This window comes from Aricia agestis, chromosome 10, assembly GCF_905147365.1.
Source record: "Aricia agestis chromosome 10, ilAriAges1.1, whole genome shotgun sequence".
Classification (NCBI taxonomy): domain Eukaryota; kingdom Metazoa; phylum Arthropoda; class Insecta; order Lepidoptera; family Lycaenidae; genus Aricia; species Aricia agestis.
In genome coordinates this window covers 9,724,408-9,742,581 of record NC_056415.1, presented here as the reverse complement: position 1 = coordinate 9,742,581, position 18,174 = coordinate 9,724,408, and the positions used below count along the sequence as shown (strand labels likewise).

The window sequence follows — 18,174 nt, the reverse complement described above, 5'->3', positions numbered from 1 at the left end:
CTCGCGTTCAACCGCGGTAACTACTCGGTTATGCGTGACCCGAAGACGGGGCATTAATATGTATTAACTATTAATGTAACGTACATACATACATCAATATTGTGTATAATATTATAGCTTTCATTAAATGGCTCATTATTTAAAAAAAGTTTAAATCCTTAACAATAAATAAATCTGTTAATGAAGATCTGTATTTAATTACGCGTGACGCTTAAATCGCTAAATAGGTTTAGACGAAATTAGCTATTTTACTTTGAGTTTCAGAAAAAAAGATTGGATATTTTCTTAATGTAGATCCCTTCAGCAATTACTATTATGATGCTAAGTTATGTGTGAATAATTCAACCTTTTTTCATTTTCAATCCACAAAAGAAATACAGATGATATACAGCGTACACGGATTTGCAATTACGGTAGTATAGAAGAAACAAATAAATTCACCTGAAGACATCAAGACGTCCGTATCAATCTCAATTTGAGAGGAAATGACAGGGCTAAGCAGTTAAACGCACCGGGCCGGGTTGTAAATCACGCGGCATAATATAGCCGGCAATAATAAACGTCGGCGAGACAATGCGACTGATATGTTGCGTAACACGAAAATATTGTTTCACGTTGACGGGTAAAGGCTCCTAGAGCCAACCTTCGTATAGAGTCAATCATGGTTATCCATCATGATAGAAATTGCCTAATGGGTCATTGCTACCATGTCTCCTGCTTTGTATAGGGAGGAAATCTGGAATTCTTCCTACTTCTCCTATTTTGTTCTGATTAGTTTCATTGCGGGTCCCAAGACAGCTTTAGCATGTCCCTCGGGCTCCCTGAGATCATATCAAAGGGTTTTTGTGGTTGGATACGCTGTCGATCCTGGCGACACAGAAGATACAGTAGTGGGATTGTGCGGTGGGTTAAAAAAAATTTTCAGGCCCGTTAAAAAAATGCTACCATGACTGCAAAGTATAACTATAAACACAGCACAATCGACAAATACAACATAGATGAAAATGATTCTACACGTTACGACTTTATCCGCTCGTATTAGTCCATCATGGTTCATCAACCGATGGATAGGCCGTATAATAAGCGAAATAGCCTAATGAAATAGCATATAATATAATTAAATGAGACCTGTTTGAGTCTTGAGAGAGTTACATGGTCTTTTAGTATCACAATCTGTGACCTGTCTCTACAATAATAATATACACTGCGTCAAGAAAGTGAAGAAATTAAAAAGTGGCAACATCGTAGTGTCATCCATTTCAAATCAATGTAAGAAAAAAAGGATGGCACTACAATGTTGCCACTTTTTAATTTCTTCACTTTCTTGACGCATTATAGCTATCACTTTCAAGCGTTCTTCTTCAGTCCGATCAAACTCTTGTTAGTGATCTTTCCAGTTTTTTTCCTGTTCTTTCTTTTTTCCAATATTTTTTTCATACGTTTTCAACCACGCTTACACTTTTGAACAGTAATCATTATTCTTACCACAATGGTAAGAATAGTGATATTAACAATAATATCAAAACATTCACTGTACGTAATTATTGTCTCATCAAGTAACATGTAACATTTTTGTATGTGTATATTATAGTGCGGCTAATCTGCGAGTGAATATCCCGCACCTGCCGCCACCGCCCATCCGTCACGCCGACTTAATGAAGCCTACCACTGTAATGTTTTCACTCGCTTATTATAGTTATGTTACACCGTATTTTGTATCTTTCTTACAATCATTATTATCATTGGTTTGATGAAAATATACGGGTGCAATTAAACCTTCCTGCCAAATTTTATCCAGGGCTTAGGTATCATTAGGTTCACCCAATTTTTTTGTTAAATGGACTCTTCATTTAACAAAAAAATTGGGTGTTATTTTTTTTAATGACATATATTTTTATCCCATTTAAAATCTTTGCAGAACGGTCACTCACGGCGCTGGGGAATGACGCGCGGTCCATTAATTGTAGTGTTTTTTAGGATAACTTTCGGAAGCTATTTCTCAATATTATAATACTGAGTGATTATAAAAGAAAAAATACGTGTATTTTTATTTTTAACAAATATCAATTTATCAAAATTTGGCAGGAAGGTTTAATTGCACCCTATACACATGAAAATAGAACTTCTTTTTTGTAAGTCTTTTAGAAATATGAGTAGGAGCCTCAATGGGGAACGCGAACACGAAAGTATGTTTGGCCAAGCAGATGCCAGCTGCAGTACTAGTATTAGCTAGTAGATTCAGGATCGTGGTGCCAATTGGTCCACAGCTTCCTCTTCTACCTGAAGTTACAATTTTCTTAGTTGTAATATTATGATATTATCTTCAATATATTTTTATTTATCATGTTGTTGTGTAACTTGATTAAGGACTGTAGCTAATTAAAAAATACAGTGCAGTAATCCGCACAGTCATGCAATCATCAAACAAAAATCAGCTTAGTATTCTTTACGACTCTGTTTGCACCAATCGGCACTAAAAACCTTTTTTTGCTTTAAAATTAAATCGAATTTTTGCAATAAAATATTACCTACCTAAATGAATATCTGCCAAAACATTTAGTTAATAATCAACATAATAAACTCAATTTGTCCAACGAATGATACAATTGAAAGTCGTAATTAAAGTTATGAATGTTCGGGCATTAGCAGAATTAGTGTCGCGATATATCAATCACGGCATAATTACAGCGCATTAAGCTAACCACTTATTTAGCTGGATATATTATTTTGTGCACACAAACTAACAACTAACAACTGTTTCTAATTACTTAGGGCCTGTTCTTCCTGATAAGTGCCGGATAGGCTATCCGGCACTTTATAGGGAAGTAGTGAAACTGCAGGCCCTTAAGCAGAAGAGTTTGAACGCGCTTATCTCACGAGCTACTGGACAGATTTTCATGTGATTTGATACAGATATAGAGTAGGAAGGAAATAGGATAAGTTTTGCGGCAATGTACGATTCCGGCAGAGTTCTAAAAATATGTAATGTTTTCCTATTGAATCGTATAATCCGACCATCGAATTGACCACAAACCACATCTAATTAATATCTATCTGACATTGACAGGCTTACATAATTATCTTTTTGTTATATTATATAGTTTGAATAGGTTTAGAAATTAGATTACTATTAATTCATGAAGCCCTAAGCGGCCGCATCCGGCCGCGATAACAATAGATAAGCTATTGTGTCTCGTTATTCCACGATCGTTAGATTATTAGTTTAGAAATTAGAGAGTAAATATTTCAATAATATTTATACCACGAAATATACCACAATTTTTTTTTAAATAAAATAAGGGAGCAAACGAGCAAACGGGTCACCTGATGGAAAGCAACTTCTGTCGCCCATGGACACTGGCAGCATCAAAAGAGCTGCAAGTGCGTTGCCGGCCTTTTAAGAGGGAATAGGGAGGGTAGGGAAGGGAAGGGAATAGGGGAAGGTAGGGTAGGGAATAGGGTAGGGGATTGGGCCTCCGGTAAACTCACTCACTCACACTGTTTTCTGTGAGAACGTGGTATTTCTCCGGTCAAGCCGGCCCATTCGTGCCGAAGCATGGCTCTCCCACGTATAAATGTAGATAATATAGCAAAACTAGAGAATAATCTAACTCCATATAAATTGCTAAATTTTTTATTCAAAATTTACCACTTTGCCAAGATGATTGCTTACGAAATATAAAACAATAATAATCGAAATTAGTAATAAGTAATCTTTTTCGTTAAATGCAAAGAACGGCAGAAATAACATATTAATAATTATGAACCAGGGTTGTCTTTACCCCAGTTCCCTGTGCATTTGGCTTAACAGTGTTAAGAGTGATTCTATGAAAATTTACAAGTAAAATATATTTCGTACTAATCCCAGTAAAAAATAAGCAGTGTATTATTTACAATATCAGCCTCTGTGACTGAGGCTCGTGACAGCTGTCAGTGAATAACTACGTTCCAGATTTGTGAGGAATGTTCACGAGCAATTTGCAATTCCTAATAGTATAAAAAGGTTGAAGCAACAGTGAGAATCCCATCCAAGATGTAAAGCCTTCTCCGTAGACCTCGCGTCACAGAACACAACGTTCAATTCCTTGGGGTAATTTTGCACAGAGCGTGTAATAATATTGCTCGAAATTAAATAACATTTTTTTTAAAACAAAAGTAAGATAAAATTTTTGCCCAAACAGAGGATCGCGAGGCAGTTCATTTTCATAACAATTTTCAACTTACGGTAAAAGCCTTTGCCTCGTTTTATATTAAATAAAGACAATCCTATTTTCAAATATTTTTTCTTTAATTTTTTTAACCCCAAATGAAAAAGAATGTCGATGTTTATTCGCCTGCGGGCTCGACGCGAATGAAAACAAAAACGGCGAAATACTAATCTCACCTCATTATTGTTTCTTTATAAATTGAAATCTAGTTCTCTTTGCGTTTGTCGTTTGGGGAGCAGTCGTACGTTAAAATGACAATTTTGTGGTCGCATTTAATTCATTATTTAACAGTTTTGATTAGGTTGAAGGACCATGATTGCCACCATGTTTAAGGTTCTTGACGTGGACAATTAAAACGAATATGACCTCTTCGTTTATTTATTTTTCCATCTTGGACCAACTTGAATTGGCCGCATATTAAACAATGAAAATGTTAGGTACCTCAATTTTAGGTACAGTTAACTAGTGCTAAAATAAAATTTATTACAGCCTCTCGAATTGTTTAAATAGATTTGAAAGCTCCTTTCCGAACGCTGAAATGTTTCTTCAATATGTGGGTCCGACTGAATATAAAATATGAGGACCCTTTTACGAGGATATTATTAGGAATAAATATACATAAGCGGTGAGGTTTATTCGGATCAGACGGACATGGTTCATCGTTACAAAAGAATACGTCAGTAAAATGTTATTTGTGTTTCCAACCCCGGCTAATAAATTGAATTCCGTATTAGTATCTTGTACAAAGGATTAGATATAATAAACTAGATTCATCGGAAAATGTATACTATCCTATACATTTCCATCTTTTATTTGGTTTGCAAGATTGAATTGTACGTAATTTGTAATGGAGTTCATAGGTCAAATAACAATGTTATAATATACATCAGTCAAGAGTTATAATCCTACTAAGTATGGTAGGATTATAATTCTTGATTTAACAAAAGGAAGTAGGAACTTGCTACTAATATTATAAAGGCGAAAGTTTGTGAGTTTGATTGTGTATGTTTGTTACTTTTATATTTAAATGTTGTTAAGTATGCTATAGTTTATGGAAGAGCGGGGCTGCCTAATACAAGTAATAATACTTACCAGGTGGTCCCAATCTCTGCTTATTTTGTTAAGTTTAAACTGTAAAATATGTAACATAAATATTTTTTGATTTTTTTTTTGATTAAGTACTAATTCTTCACGTCGAAACGGCTGGAGTGATTTTAATTAAATTTAGTATGGAGTTAGCTGATATCCTGGATTAACACATGGGATTCATTACTGCGGAAAAATACCTTATGACATTAATTATTGTCAACATAATGTGAATTTTTAGGCTTCATTCGACATAATCGACTTGGCACAAATCAATAACAACATCATATACAAGCACTCTGTGTGGTCGTATTTAAACTTTAATAAAACAAAGCACAAAATAAACTGAACATTAACGAGAATGAAAAATCGCTTGAACATTTAATATGTTATTGTTTTCGAGAGCCGGACAAAGAGGGCGCAAGAAAGGTATAATTTTTATGGCAATTTCACGACTTTTCATTCCGATTTAACCTGGGCGTGTAAATTATGATTAATTTTAATACCGAGCTACGGTAACGAACGTAAAACGTTTTTATGCGAGATAATATTTTCATTAAGTCATGTGTAGCATAGGCAATTTACAACCGCGTTTATGGCTTTAGGAGAATAAAACGCTTAGATTTTGAATTAAACATTCAACAAATTGCTTCCTTGTTATTTAATTTTATCTTGTAACTTATGAAAGTATGACAAAAGCTTTAAATATATTGTATTTTATTTATCTTACTTTATTTAACTTTAATTCAGATTTAAACAAATTAGGTTAAGAATATAATTTATTCTAGCGACATCATTTAGTCTATGTTCATATCACTTCATTCGAGTGAGATCGATTCTAGCTACAATATTACCTATAAAACTATACTAGCCCAGCCCAACAACATTCTTAATAACGGGATATCTAAATTATTAATAACATGTTAAGCGATATTAAATTGTTCCAGCGTGTCCCCAGCCCCCACTGCACATTCGTCTAATGCTCTAATATCATCCCAGCTCTAAGTAAGATGTCGAAATTAACGATCTTGATAATATTTGTTGGCTCAGCGCTGCCAGCCCGTAATTAATGGCGCCAATTTGTTCTGTGCTTATAACGGACATTTGTCAAGCACCCGCAGAGGATAAACTTCATAATCGATACATTTAATCGATTATTACATCTCTACCCCATCCTATATCGTATCTTAAGGGAAGCCCCGATTGTACCTGTAGGCCTACTACGAAACAGTTTTGAGACACAAACAATCGGACGAGAATGCCGCGTCCTGCTCTAACAACGTCATTTCACGTTTGTTAGAGTAAGACGCGGCATTTTCGTACGATTGTTAGAACTCAAAACCATTTCGTGGTACGGGCCCTGCTTCGCAACTCGTGTTCGCAACGGTAAATGCCGAATGCGTTGTCGAGCGGGCGACATATCAGTAAATATCAAATAACTTTCCAAATGGCGGTGACGGTTTTATTATAAACGAGGTTTTGCCCGCGGCTTCGCTCGCGTTAAGATGTATTATTATATACAAACTTTCATCCCCTATTTGAACCCCTTGGGGTTGAAATTTATCAAAATCCTTTCTTAGCGGATGCCTATGTCAATACATCTACCTGCATGCCAAATTTCAGCTCGATCCTTCCAGTGGTTTGTGTGCGTTGATAGATCACTATGTCAATCAGTCAGTCAGTCACCTTTGAGTTTTATATATATAGATTCCAAAATAATTTTAGGGATTCAATATTTTCAAATGCCTCATCGATGTTACAATAAATTAACTTAGATTAGAAGACCAATGTGTAACAAACACTATCGGCTTCGATTAATTAAACACTAAAGTAAATCAGATTCGGAGAAATAAAATTCATGAGTCACTTCTGAAAAAGCTTTTCTATTTAAATAAAGTTTGACGACGCGCCACGGGGGTTTAAAATAATAGACACTATTTTAAAACGGGCAAAAGTTAACAATTCTCATCACAAGTAGAGACAAACCTCTTAGCCCCAGAACAATATAAGGAGACATTACTCGCTGTCACAAGTCTACTGTATAGGGAAAGCGGCGGGAAGGAGTCGTGCGAACAAACTTCCAGAGGCCGGTTACTTTCCTAATGAATAGAGACGTCGGACGCCAACCGCCGGCGACTCGCATACCATTTTAACTTCCCCTGGATCTAAACTCCGCTGACCGAACGCTCGATAACACTTTTAATAAACTCATTAAAACTGCAGGTTACAATTAAAGATAAGCGGCTCGATTTACGATTCCTCGAGTAAAACTAATCTGGCCTTTAGAAAAGTTGCGCGATAAAAGCAAACAGTGGAACAAAGAGCTCGAGGGCGACGTTTATTTGCATGAGAGACGATTTGAATAAATATAGTAAATAAACACGTCGAGGGTTATGATTTTCATTAAATTTTTAATGGATCTGACTTTAATTCGGTCTGAAATTTATATTAGGCCATTATTTTCCTTATGAATAATGAAATACGTAAATGGTTTGATATCCCAGGTGGTAAGTGGATATTTTTATACGGCATCTCTAGACATTTCAATGTCTCGTATTTCCAAAGCTTACGAGGTAGGTTGGTAAAATAAGACTAACAATATTACAGATAATACAATCTTAAAGAATAATATTCCTGCTCTCTTATTTTCATCTATTATTTTTTAATAAAATATCTTTTTTTTTAAATTTATTTATTTAAGGTCGTTTTTAACATCAAGGTCATTAAACGACCACCTTAAATATAAATAATTTTAGTTCAAATACATTTATACATATCAATCAATTTCAAATATTTTAAAGTTTGTTACAACATCATTTCTCCATCTAATATATAAAAATAAGTCGGGTTTTCCTTCCTGACGCAAAGAAAGACTAAAAATAACTCCAGAACGCACGAAACGTTGGAAAGGTCTCAAGCTCCGTGAGGTTTATAGAAAAAAATATCAGAAAAAACTTCAAGAAAAAATCAGGAAAACAGGGAAAATCATTTGCCGGGACAGCTAGTTAAGAATAAAATAAGTTTCGTTAAGAAGAAAATGTAACAACCTTACAAGTAACGATACATAAAATATAATGATTATAATATTAACTTTAGGCGGTATGGTTGGCAAGTTGGGTATATTTTGTGGAACCTAATGAGTAACTATCAAAGTTGAACGCCACATTTGTCTTGTGAATATTGAATTCCCAAGAAACTAGCTACTTAGCGGGACTTTTAGTTAGCGTCGTTTGTGTGCTCGGGCACTTTGGATAAATTTATGTAGCGATATCGTATTTTCAGGCGATATTGTGGTGGTTTTATGATATTGAATTTTAAGTGGCCCGCGCGGTCACAATGTACTCTAAACGAAGCGTTTTCATGTTACTTTCGTAACAAATGCGCATATTTTTAAACGGTATGTTGTATACATATATTATAACTTTAAGTTATGTTTGGCCTTAATACAGTTTTTAATTTTAATAAAAAAGTTAGTTTGATGATGGTTTTATTTTTTAGTTTAGCTTGTAATTATTGGTTTCTAAGCCTGGTGAATTTAGCATTTGAAATTAGTACCTATCTTCCAACTTCTTACAATATTTTTCTACTATAAAACCTTTCAAATTAAGAATTTTAATAGCTAGTATTAATACCTTAATAAACGACTTTATACTTATGATAGGGTAAAAAAATACTTTTTGAAATGAGAATAGGGGGATTTATTCACTCACATATTACATGCAAAAGTCAGTCCATAACTACGACGGCGCAATCCAGGATGTGCGGTATTGGTTACCGCGTTGAATAGGTGTTTTTGGTTACTGAATATTGAAATCTGGCGGTAAACCGATATGACAGCTGGCTGTCAAACGACGAACAAGCGTATAACACTCCCCAGAATATTCCAGCCACAAGAACACGAAAACTATCATGACGTATCAAGTGCAGCTGGCAAACCAATATTTTGATGGACTCCCTATACAATACGTAGGAACAATAAAGGTTAGACTTACGGCCGTATTCAGAGATATATTCAATGATTACGTCAATTATGTAGTTATTTGGTAATTGGTGAAGACTTTGACAGAAATTTACCTACGGGCTTAAGTCAAAATTTTTACTTTGTAATCACATAAATATGACCATTCAGTCCCTTCATTTACACCAGACTAAGTTAATCGTTAATTAAAATGTTACACTAAAATAATATACGTATGACAAACGATTAATGAGCACTAACAAATGTTGGTTACTTTGGGTCTAAATCCAAAAGATAAGGTACATCTTTCCGAGAAAGGTCCGAAAATATTCAAATATCTTTTGCCATTTATTTACAATATTATAATTCATACTATACATAGTACACAGCAAACGAAACGTTCAAAGCGAATATGCTGTAACCGCTCCGAGTCGAATTTATTTGGCATCCAAACGACAATGCATTCCAAATCCGAAACAGGATAATACGTGTGCAGTGTGCACGTACCCTAATAGTCCGAGCATCGGAAGCTACTCTCCAGAGCATAGATCTCGGAAACAGGTAAGTTGGAAATGAAACGTCTCAAATGTACCTACACCTCGTGCACCTTTATTCGATATTTCGTCTCAAAGATTGTTTGTTGAAATAGGAGTTATGAAAATTGCTTTCCAAATAGATTCTTTCTATTGTACACGAAGCTTTGTAAAAGGGATTATAGGAGCGAAAACTTTATTACAGTTTATCATTATTTCATCTTCGATGAAAGGGTGGCGCGATGCAATTTTGTAATAAACTGCCTGTGATTTCTCATAATGCTCCTTTAGTACCGAGAGATGCGTCGTTATTCTAAGTGTGATTGTATTGTATTCGAAAACTGTCATTCGCTCATTTCGTATCGTTTTTCTTGTTTACTTGCAGATGCAAATTATTGCAGAATATAACATAGAGGATTAGGGGAGTACATCCTCATAACAATAATTTTATGCTTTTTATGTTCATTAATGTTCGTGTAAATATTTATGTACCAGTATGTTATGAAAGTTATAGACGCAGTTTTATGATAGAGAAAACTTAAATTTATTACTCTCAGCACGGGAAAATATTTAAGTATTAGGAAAATACTCAGAAGCTTTGTATTTTATATTGTGTATTATATATTTTTTATTTAGATGAAGTATTAAATATTTTTATAGTTCATCTGGATCGGTTCTGCGGCTAAGGTGTGAATAGTTAATAGATAGACGGACAAATTTTCACGTTTATAATATTAGTATGGATAACATAGTATAAATCAAATAGATTCTTTATAGGCACGTAGCAGGTAACAATTCATCTCGCAATGGCCCGTAAGGAATCTAAAGCGATCGTAATTTCGTCGGGCAATATTCCCCGCCCTTTCATATTTTCCTTTTGCGCGAATGTTTCGCCGTGCCCGATACATAGACGCGATTTTGTTATTTTAAGCTTTGAGGGTCTCTCGATATGCGTGGAGCATCAGTTGGGAATAATAAGATTCGCATTCCTCCCGTATTCCGCCAAGTAAGCGTTCTTGAATCGGTTAAATTAAATAAAATGTTTTTTCGGCACATTCTCTCACGTACGAATGTTATTCGAAGGTTTTTATCGAGTTAGATCAAAATGAAGCTCCATACAAAAGCGCATGCTACGGCCTCGGTACGGCTGGTAAGAAAATTCAATTCAGCAACATATCTTTGCAATATTCTATTTAACTATACAAAGGCATACATTTGTCCAAACCTTAGAAAAGGTAATAATATTTCATATTACTAATGATTCATCTCGGTTTAGAAACTCTTAGCAAAGCTTGATGAAATCGCGCTAATCTCTATCAATAAGGTTGAATTACAAATTATAAAACTCCGTATAAATATGACTAAAGCAATATAAATCCGAGGAGGAATATATACGAGTCGCATAACGTGACAATTTATTCACGAATATAAGCAAAAATATCTGAAGGATGGTTCAAAGGAAGCGTCGTGTTTACATTTATGTCTGCAGGACCAGGGCAGCCTCAGATATTTAACTGCCGTCAGCGCTCCGCAAAGATAAATAAACGACTGAGATTTTAATACTTTTTGTCCTTATTGCTTCGGAGTTGTCTCGTTTAAACGGAAACACAAACCGAACGAAACGTTTAATCGTTATAATTTCGATGTGTTCATAACTTCTCCCGAAGGCTTGTTTGATTTCTGTCGTACTTCGCTTTTTAGACTCCGCAAGTTTCGATGTTCCTCTTTGAGATTGCGGCGAATGTGAAAACATAAATAATTTCAAATTAAACGGGTACTAAGGCGGAGATAAAACATTTTATAGGTACTCCTCCCGGTTTCCTGAAGATACACAAAGTAATGTTGTATGCTAAATTCCTGTATTTACATGTATTTTATGGTCTCCTGTTGTGTGTTGTACCTACTGGAGCGCCTGCTTTATCGTACATTGCGTTATTAGTAGTGAGTACCGCGTCGTGTAATCGTGCTTTACAATTAATGATCATTAATCACATCACTTCATTAATGGCGCTTGTGTGTGATTCCGTTAAGTGACAACCTCGATCTCTCCATAATTACCGACATGAAGATCGTAAATTCACTTCGAATTACGATTTCTCATTCGAACAAGTCATTTGTTAACTTAATAATTTTTAGGTCCTATACCAATTTCTGTCATGTTGGTGCTTTGAAATCTACTCAAGAATTATTTTTGGAGTGCCCAAGTGTGTGCACAGTAAACAAAGATTTTGTTGCTATAGGTACTTACTAATATGTTTTCTGTGCTATACTTTCATAACACAGCGGTCGGCAGCACAGATACGATAGAGTATACTCCAACATGATTGATGATTAATAAAGAACACATAAGTACCAAATACAAAACAAATATTATTATTTTGGTTGTTTTCTAAAAACTATCTTGCAATTCTGTAAAACTACTCGTCCTTAAACGCAGACACTACGTTGGAAATACTTAATGTAGGCGAGTTTATTTAGGTCGAAAGTATATTCGATATAATCACAAACTTTGAAGCGTGGTAAAAGTGGTCAGGATTCAAGTGAGCTTTGGGTAGGTGCTGCCAAAACATCGCTAATGGAACCTTCGGACTTCTTCGCAAGGCTTTGCGGTTACCATAACAATACAAGTTTGAATTCGTAAGATCTAAATTCTAAGTGCGCCGCGGTTTTGTAGTCAGATTCGTCGCTTCGCAATCGGCTGTAAACTAGTTTCCCTTTTCGGTGTTTCAGCGAAGTTGTAGTCTGTATATATTGGTGTGATGTGATCATATTGTATATGGAATTATTTTCATAGTATTACTTCTTTAAACTTTAAGATTAGTGACGCAAATAATTATGATGAAAGTGATAAATAATCTTTTTAATTTTTAGACAAGTAGCACAAATAATATTATGTATATTGTATACTTGTTACTTTTGTATTAAACACTAGACCAATAATTCACGTATATTGATTCCTTCTCTCTCCGTCTAACGTGCTTAATCCGTCCCTTTTCAGCCGACAATTCTTTATTCAAATAAAACTAATACTCAAATCCGTAGGTACTTTAGATGACTGGCCCTTTACAAATATTTTCCCTCTCACGTACAATACCTGACCAGGAAAGTGGCCTTGGGTGACGTGGAAAGACAAAGTAAATATGTCCCCGTTTCCCGACGGCCGACGGTCCCCACATTTTATCGGGGCGCGATCGGCGTTCGGGTCGGGAAATGAATTTAAAACGTGTTTGTGGGTAATCTGTTATCGGTCCCTTGTCTCCTATACGTTGTAATCTTAATCATTCGGACTAAATTCGGCAGTCTATGTGAAAAATATTCAAATGTAACGTCCTCGGGAAAACCGTTGCTTATTTATGTGCAACGTAAGCAGAATACGTCCTCGCACTATACGAAGACACTAATAGGAGTAACTGTAGGTTAATTATTTCGTCACAAGAACCCTCGTAAGCCAGTGTAACGGCGCTTCAGTGGAGCTCGGGAGGGCTATAAAAGCCACGTAATACGCGGCGACGGCGACTCTTATTATTTTAGTATCTGCGAAACGGTCGCGAAAAACATCTCGTAAAATAAAACCTGTCGCGCTGTAAAATGCAGACCCTCGCACGGAGCGCGCGGCGGGCGCCGTCCGCGTTGCAAATCCAGCCGGATTCAGCGTGGACAGCAGCCAGGATCGAAACACAGCTAGGTGGATTTTTATGGAAAATACAGACTTTATGGTAGCCCGGGGATAAGTTTCCATTTTAAATTGAAAAGAAACACTGAAATGCTACCTCGTCTTCCGTCTAGGAAGCGTCCGTGAATAAAATTTCAACTCGGATAAGCGAGCAGAAGTACCCGTGTATACGGACCGAACTCGCGCCTGGCTAAATAAATTATCGTAAATGCCTTTGTGGCGAAACTCACTTTCATATACACATAAAAGTTGAAAATTTCGTTACTCAAACAGAAGGAAGCATTACGAGAACAGGTGAAATCTTGCCTAAAAAATTTACACCTTTTCGGTGAAACTGCGACAAAGTTGGGGGAGTACCATTTACATAGTCGATGTCGAGGCGATGGTGCGTGCCAACTTCAAATGGGAATTATAATACCAAATTGAATACAAAACTTTCCTTTCAGTGCCGAGTAATGGAGGAGTCTATGCACCGGAACAATCGAAAAGACAAACAGATTGAGTGAGGAGACACGGGCGCGGGGAAATAATAAACGCCTGACGCCTTTTTTGACATCCTAGCCGCGCGGGGCTGTAGCGATAAATTTTTACGCTCTGATCTTTCCAATTCAAATAGGCTTTTTTCCTCGTCGAATCAGAAATTATAGGAATATTTCAAAAGCTTTAAGTAAGGCGACGGTGCGGATTTTCCTTCCCACCGGCTATATCGCACTGATTGAAATGCAAATGAAACGGTGTCCGTTCGAAACGTATTTATTCTGTCTCATATTAAAGATAATCTATGAAATTAGCAAGATAACAATAAATATATTGATTTCCATGCAACACACGTACCTAAAATCTACATAATATACTATCGATATCCGTTGGAAGAGCCATCATAATCATTTTATCTATAGGTTTGTAATTTATATAAGATCCATTTTTACGTGGGAGAGCCATGCTTCGGCACGAATGGGCCGGCTCGACTGGAGAAATACCCCGTTCTCACAGAAAACCGGCGTGAAACAGCGCTTGCGCTGTGTTTCGCCGAGTGAGTGAGTTTACCGGAGGCCCAATACCCTACCCTATTCCCTTCCCTACCCTCCCCTATTCCCTTCCCACCCCTACCCTCCGCTATTCCCTCTTAAAGGCTGGCAACGCACCTGCAGCTCTTCTGATGCTACGAGTGTCCATGGGCGACGGAAGTTGCTTTCCATCAGGTGACCCGTTTGCTCGTTTGCCCCCTTATTTCATTAAAAAAAATATTCCATAAGAAAATGGGAAATTACGCAAAATGCGATTAGAATTCGCGCGAGTGCACCTGTAAAGAGATTTCCGCCCGCGAAGGGTTACGAGTTAGGCGAGTTTGCTCCGCGGTGAACAGTAGTTTTGTACCGATCTTTCAAGAAACTTCAAATCCGACGAAACAAGCTGCGACAAAAACATTCGCCTATGCCGTTAGTGAATTGTTCTCCCGCCTGTGACTGCGTAATTTCCATACATTTCAAGTTCCATCGCCTGCGGGACGTTCGTTCTTTTGTTGATAAATGTTTGACGGGAACTCGGGGACGCCATTAAAAGTTTTTTTTCGTGAATAATTCCGGTTTACATACGCAAATATTTACTCTTCAAGTTTGCTCGCTCTCACCTATTCTTAGATTTCTTTCTTATAGACAATGCCGATCTCCGACGTCACCCCTCTTCCGGACGAGTTAATAGAATTTGATAAATCTTGTTTATAAGGACAATATAATATTTTAATGTATACTTAAACTAATCGGTTATTATGAAACCTATCAATCCCCAAGCGGCAGCCGGCTGCCGCATAACAATTGAAATATCCACGATGGAGGTGTTAATTAAATTGACTACCATATAATTTATTAAAAACAAACAACGTGAGGTCTATATATCATAATAATTTACGGTCTCCAAATTACACAATTAAAAATTTACACGCGCCACCGAAGTTCTCAGGGCGTTAAAATTACAACCGTTATCGGACTAGATAACAATATTTTACAATAGAAATATGAATGGAAAGTTGGAGACTGAACTTGAGGAAGTTTTCGATTCGGAGTGGCAAGTTCGTTCGCTATAACTCAGTGAAGTTGCGATCAGATTGCGGGTGTGAGACCGCGGGGTTAAACTGCGTAGATACCGCTGTATACCGCGATATACCGTGATCCCGCAGCCGCCGACTCGCGATTCACTTTTACTCGTTATCTAACTTCACCGTATTTCATAAAAGAATTCAATAGACCACGCTAAAATGTTGTACAGCCTCGTTGTTAACTTTCAGCCGTGGCGTATTTTACAATCTAACTCAACGTCGTTCAACCGGAAATTTTTTCGGGGCTACGGGCTTAAAAATGAAGTGCACTATACAGGTGTCGGTGTAATATTTTGCCGCGAGGTGCTCGACGGCAAGACGTCCAGACCGAGTGGGTTAAATGGACCGTGGACGAGGCGAAGCTGCATTTGTTGCAATTTCTTCCCACTCCGCGACTTAATTGTGCAGAGTGCGTCCTTACATTCGCTATAAAAGAATGGCGTTAATTTCACCAGGGAGGTTACTTCCATTACACTAATTGCGAGCTACGTTTCGTCTAAGCGACGCAAAACTTCGTCTAGCTCCAGAGACTTCTTAAACAAACTCGTGAAAGAGATTCGAAGAAGCCACTACCGATGAATATGAAACTCTTTGATAGTTGTTTCTGTGCATCTTCAGAGAGACGACACTTTACTTATATCACTAATTAAGATTTTAGTGTAATTAAAACTGATACGATGTCGAGATGTGTTCTCTAAAATAACCCAAGTTCTGCCCTCGAAATTCTAAACATATTTTCCAATTAATAATATTTTATTTCACAAAAGGCCCGATATCAATTTACACGAGACCTAAAGGGGCCAGAGGTAAATCGGCGCTTGAGCCTCGATGAAAATAAAGTTGCTCGGAGGGTCATGTTCGATCCCCGTTATTAGAGACACAAAACGGGAAAAGTGGAGGGAATTTTGAAGACGTCAAATCAGGGATGACGCGATATTGTCGTCGGCTATAAGGAGTGGAATAATTGGAGGCGGAGGCACCTGTGTTCGATAATGCGACGTCCCGTCTGGCCGAAAGGGCGAGGAATCAATTAGGCCGTTGCCGAATTGTGTAACGACTGTAGTTACGAGCGGCGCGAGTGCCTCCGCAGCTGCTTTTTCCTCGTCTACTTCTTGTTATTGAGCAATCAACTTCGACATCCAGATTAAGACATTAGGCATTCATTGATATTGCCCTTGCTATATTTTTGTTACGTTCGCATAAAACTGATTTTATGTATCCCTACTCCCTTATGAAATAAGAATGTTCAAATCTACCTACTGCAGATTTTGAAAATTGGAATCTATAAAGTAACAATTAAGTAATAATTATTTGTTGGCATTAAGGTAGCTTTGTATTGGCGATTGAAAAAATACCCTACCAATCGAGATTTTTTAGAGCAAGAGATTTTAAACCTAAGCACTAGGATAATATAATATATAGTTACTATCAAATTAAAAAAAAAAAAACATCCTAATAACATGCAGTGAATTTGATGCCTATTTTGATACTACTACCTACTCTTTATAGCAAATTTAATCCGAACAAACTTAAATAGCCAAAACATAAGATGGTCAAAACACACGTTCGGGTTTTGTGAATTATTTAGAGGTACGTAGGCTAGTGGTCCGCAATTAATGATGTGGTCCGACTCGTTTGTCAAGGACCAGAGGTCTGCGAATCCCGGCGGCCCCCGATCTGTTTCCCGTAATGTGCCAGCTGTGACGGACCCCACAATATTTCCTCATTTATTGATAACTAACATGAGAAAGGTTGCTTTAATCCACTGGATTATCAGATTCTAGAATTGAGGTTTAAATTTGTATGTACGGACCGGCTAGTTATTAAGGTCTCCCACACAAAACTGCGAATTCGCATCGCATCGTAATGTCATTTTTATTATGAATTTTTCGCAGATATTTGCGATGCGATGCGAATTCGCAGTTATGTGTAGAACAGCTATAGTCAGATCACGACTATTTCTAGTACCTATGATTGTTCTAACGTCGCATTTTTTATTGAAAACTACTAACAAAAATTTGAAGTCGATAGATTTGTAATTTCATCGTCGCGTCGACGTTAATAATATTAAAATAATTACTTACTGCAAATTATACGTCCAGATTAATATTATCTATTATTATAACATCATCAGGACGAAGGATAATAAACTTTTTCTAGTTACACAGGATAGAGGTTTAAGTGGAGCTTAACAATTTTGCGAAATTTTATGTCATTCACGTTGCACTAAGTGGATTTTAATTTCGTTATATAAAGCCGACAATCTCCGGTAAATTGCCTTTTATTTTATGAAATTTTATATTTTTATTGAGAGTTGAAAGCTATTGTTTAATATGATCAACATACTATCAATGGAGAACCAACTTGGTATTAAATTTTGAATTAAGGGCCTGCAGGCATTTTGGTAAAAAGTATTACAAAAGCAGCTAAGTCTTGCATCTTCTAATTTTACTCAACCTATGCTCATATTGTAAAGAGGAAAGTTTTAATTAATTATTTTTCTGAATAGGCACAGATTCAGATTAGACCACGAGGAAGAGGCATTTTTAATTTCGGGAAGATACACGGTTGCGCACGATTGCATTTTGCATGTTATTTTACAAAACACTATTTCAGTAAAA

At 36.6% G+C, this 18,174-nt stretch overlaps 1 protein-coding gene across 10 annotated transcripts in view; it reads right to left on the bottom strand.

Annotated features, from left to right (window-relative positions):
• The window catches only part of LOC121731317 (polypyrimidine tract-binding protein 1), a 468,460-nt gene that overhangs the window by 59,926 nt on the left and 390,360 nt on the right, over window positions 1-18,174 (bottom strand). The gene's annotated exons all lie outside the window — the stretch shown is intronic.